The sequence below is a fragment of the Otolemur garnettii genome, unplaced genomic scaffold (genome assembly GCF_000181295.1).
Source record: "Otolemur garnettii isolate 467f Iridium unplaced genomic scaffold, OtoGar3 scaffold00092, whole genome shotgun sequence".
NCBI lineage: Eukaryota > Metazoa > Chordata > Mammalia > Primates > Galagidae > Otolemur > Otolemur garnettii.
In genome coordinates this window covers 6272207-6276245 of record NW_003852487.1, presented here as the reverse complement: position 1 = coordinate 6276245, position 4039 = coordinate 6272207, and the positions used below count along the sequence as shown (strand labels likewise).

At 46.4% G+C, this 4039-nt stretch overlaps 1 protein-coding gene across 1 annotated transcript in view; it reads left to right on the top strand.

The window, feature by feature from the left end:
- The first annotated feature begins 2104 nt into the window (after positions 1-2104).
- The window catches only part of SLC25A18 (solute carrier family 25 member 18), a 25426-nt gene continuing 23491 nt past the window's right edge, over positions 2105-4039 (top strand). Inside the window, exon 1 of the mRNA XM_023516550.1 lies at positions 2105-2208. The gene's annotated coding sequence lies outside the window, so the exon portion shown is untranslated. The remainder of the gene's footprint in view (positions 2209-4039) is intronic.

The following is a 4039-nucleotide window of genomic DNA, read 5'->3' as shown; positions in this document are numbered from 1 at the left end:
GGGAGGGAGGGCTTCTCATTAGGCCTGGTATAGTGGCTCACATCTGTAATCTTAGCACTTTGGGAGGTTGAGGTAGGAGGATCACTTGAGCCCAGGAGTTTGAGGTTGCAGTAGGCTATGATGATGCCACTGCACTTTAGCCCAGGAGACAAGAGTTGAGACCCTATCCCAAAACGTTTAAAATATGTATATACACATACATATATACACATACACACACGAGATCAGCTTTCCTTTTTTCTTTTTTTTTTTTTTTTTGAGACAGTGTCAGTATGTTGCCCTTAGTAGAGTGCTGTGGCATCATAGCACACAGCAACCTCCAACTCTTGGGCTTAAGTGGTTCTCTTGCCTCAGCCTCCCAAGTAGCGGGGACTACAGATGTCCACCACAACACCCAACTATTTTTTGTTGCAGTTGTCATTGTTTGGCTGGCCCAGGCCAGGTTCCAACCCGCCACCCTTGGTCTAGATGGCTGGCACTGTAACCTCTGTGCTACGGATACCGAGCCTCAGCTTTCCATTTTGACACTTGGAAACATCCAAGGGTTCATCTTTTGTTAAAGTTTAACATCTTGTCTCTAAAACAATTTATATTTTGGAAGGAAAGATGTTTTTATTTTACAAACAGCCCCTAGGGGCTCTGTCTTGCTATAATCTTTACCTTCTCTGAGAGAATCATAAACAGGATTGAGAAAATAAGCCAGGCAGACTCTTTCAGAAGCTGAAGGTGAATGGCTTGCATTGTGAAGTTGTTACGCAAGAGGTGCCCTTGGACCTCTCCTGGGTGGCTGTGGAGCTGAAGCAGAGCTTATTAGTGTGGGTGGCCTTCACTGTCCTCCCCACTGGGATCTCTAGATTGGCCCTGCAGATGTTTCCCTGGCCTCATCATGTTCTCTTGGGCTTTTAAAAGGACAACATCTATGCATTTCTTAGCTCCCTTTGTGTTAGCAAAGCTTGTTCTTCCACTTTCCTTTGGCAATTTTAGCAAAAACCCTCAGTGCAAAATGGACTGCAAAATACTGGCCAAGAAGACAGCTGGAAAATCCCCAGATCTGGCTGTTGTGTGCTGAAATCCCAACCCCCTTCTCATCCATGACATGCATATCAATTCAGGTGCCCTTGAGAAGTCTTAAGGTTCAGGAAAGCACAGCCTACTCCTTGAACCCTCGTTCTGAGCCTCATTTGGGACAGCGCATGACAAGGACGAGTAGTCCTATTCTAGCCAGTTAAAGGTGGACAGAATTTTTAAAAGTAATGGAGCCAGTTCCTTGGATTGTATCCAGGGGTGTTGCCTTGGAAAGGAATTAAGTCAGCAGTAGGAAGGCGAAGACAAAATCCAAGTAAAGCCTGGTCCCTGACTACCCCCAAGAACTAAGATGAAGATTGACTAACTCTGGTCAAGATTTCTGTAAGTATTCAATATCCATTATATGCCTTTTGGCCTAGTTACTTAGTACATAAAAGGAAAACAAAATAGCTTCCTATGCCCAGGGTTCCCATTAAAGGGAGAAGAAATAGCATGCAGAAAAATTGGACTGTAGTGAGGTGCTAGAAAGAGTACACTGCTTGGCTAAGGCAGCAGATGAAGGAAAGATATTTTTGTTCCCTGCCTGCAATTTAATCGTAGCAGGAGGGTGGGGTGCTGATGTTCTCTGCCTGTTTCCTTTGGGCAGAGCGGGAATCTCATCTGTTTGGGGGCCGCTGTTTGATAGCTTGTGCAATCCGGCAGACCCTCTACTTCACCTTCTCTGACTCCTGGTTAGCGCTTGAACGTCTCTCCTTCCACCCTGGCCTGCTCTGACGGGCCTAGGCCGATGATGACGACATAACTCAGAAAATGCAGTCACCAGTAATCATGTCCAGGGTGATACTAAACATTTCCCGGAGACTTAGCATGGGTCTGCGGAAACTACAGCTCTCCCCACTGCCTCAGCTTTCCCTTAGCAAGTTATGTCTCATGTTGCCAAAATGTGGACTCTGGACCTGCAGTGTTGACATGGCCTGGGACTGGTTAGAAATGTAGATTCTGGCATCCCTCCCCAGACCTACTTACTGGGAACAGACCTGCAGACTGGCCCTGGCGTTTATATTTTAGTATTCGAGCACACCTAATCGGAGCTGAACATCTCATTCAAATCTGACAGCATAGCATTCTTCTAGCAAACTGCAAATTCGCCCTACGCTGCTGGTTAATTAACATGGAATCGAGGTAATGGAGTCCCTCTATCCCAAGTCTAGGGGAGGAGAGCAGAGTAAGAGTGGCTGTAAGACTGAGAAATCCCTTGTGCGCTCCCTGTCCCAGTCACTCTCACCCGTGCACACTGACCTACCCTCACCACACCCTGCTCCACTCCCCACCTTGCCCCACCAGCTCTCTCCCCCAGTGCCTGCTTCCTCTGTGCCAGCTTCTGGGCTGTCACATGTTTTTTTGAGTTTTAACAACAGACCAGCTATGTCCCTGCCCCATGTGCATACTACAGTCATGTCAAGGCCCCCACTGCTTTTTAACAAACTCTTGTCTCTGACATCTCCCCCAGCTGCTGCTGCAATGGATTCAACTAGGATCAGCGGCTCACACTTGGCTCTGCCCTAGGCCAGTGTTTTTCAACCTGTTTCTCATGGCACACTTGAATCTATAGTTGAACTTCTGTGGCACGCTTAAATTTGCTGATCAGAAAAAAAAGACTGGGCACAGTGGCTCACACCTATAATCCTAGCACTCTGGGAGGCCTAGGCGGATGGATTGCCTGAGCTCACGGGTTCGAGACCACCCTGAGTAAGAGTGAGATCACGTCTGTAAAAAGAAAAAAAATAGCCAGGTGTTGTGGCAGGCGCTTGTAGTCCCAGCTACTTGGGAGGCTGAGGCGAGAGAATCACTTGAGCCCAAGAGTTTGAGATTGCTGCGAGCTGTGATACCATAGCACTCTACTGAGGGCGACAAGTGAAACTCTGTCTCAAAAAAAAAATGTTAAAAATAAAAGGCTCAGCACCCGTACCACAGTGGATATGGCACCAGCCACATAAACTAGGGTTTGAACACGGCCCAGGCCTATTAAACAACAATGACAACAACCACAAAAAAATAGCCGGGCATTGTGGCATACTATTTTAAATTGCACTTGAACTTTATGGCCACTCTGTATACATATATATACACATACACACACCCCTACTATGCTTTGAACATCTCCCAAAAATAATTCAATTAATGATCTTTAAAAATTTTTGCAGCACACCTAAGATCCTCTCACGGCACAGTGGTTGAAAATCACTGCCCTAGACCAAGGTTATCAATCTGAACTGCCCATTAAGAGTTATCTGGGCTTAACAAAAAGTCACCCCCAGAGGTTCTGTTTTATTGTAACCGGTCTGGGGTGTGCAGCCTGAGTCTTGGGATGTTTTATGCTCCCAGGTAGTTGCATTGTGTAGTCAAGGTTGGGTGCCACTGTCCAGTGGCTATGGCTAGGAGATCTGAATGTCTACGTATGTCACATGGGGGAGTCGTGTTAGGATCTGATTCTGGGTCTTTAGGTCTGGAGGCCCCAGACTGTGCATTTCTGACGAGCTTCCAGATGCGCCAGTCCACACTTGGAGAGTAGTAATGCCACAGGCCCATCCTTGCTGATGGCGTTACGTTGTTATTTAAAGAGGGAGGTCACTTTGTATTTTCCTCTTTTATCTACTTTTCCAAATCTGTACTTTTTGCCCTGCCAGTAACGTCCCTCCTGCCCTGAAGCTTGTTCACCTGTGCTTTGGATTCCAACCTCTCCTATCTCCCTGCATATCTGAACAACTGAAGCCCTTCAGCTATCCTGTGCTTTTCCTTGGATTCTCCCTCCCTGGAGCTGTCACTCTGCTTTCCTCTGTGTCAGTACTACATAGAGGAACTCACAGAGGACCATGGGAAATAATAAACAAGACAGGGTCTCCTCTCCCTTCGCCCAAATCCCTTAAAATAGAACCTGCATTTTTCCTGCTGCTATCCTGCAATTTGGTTTTTTTGTTTTTGTTTTTTTGTTTTTTTGTTTTTTTTGAGACAG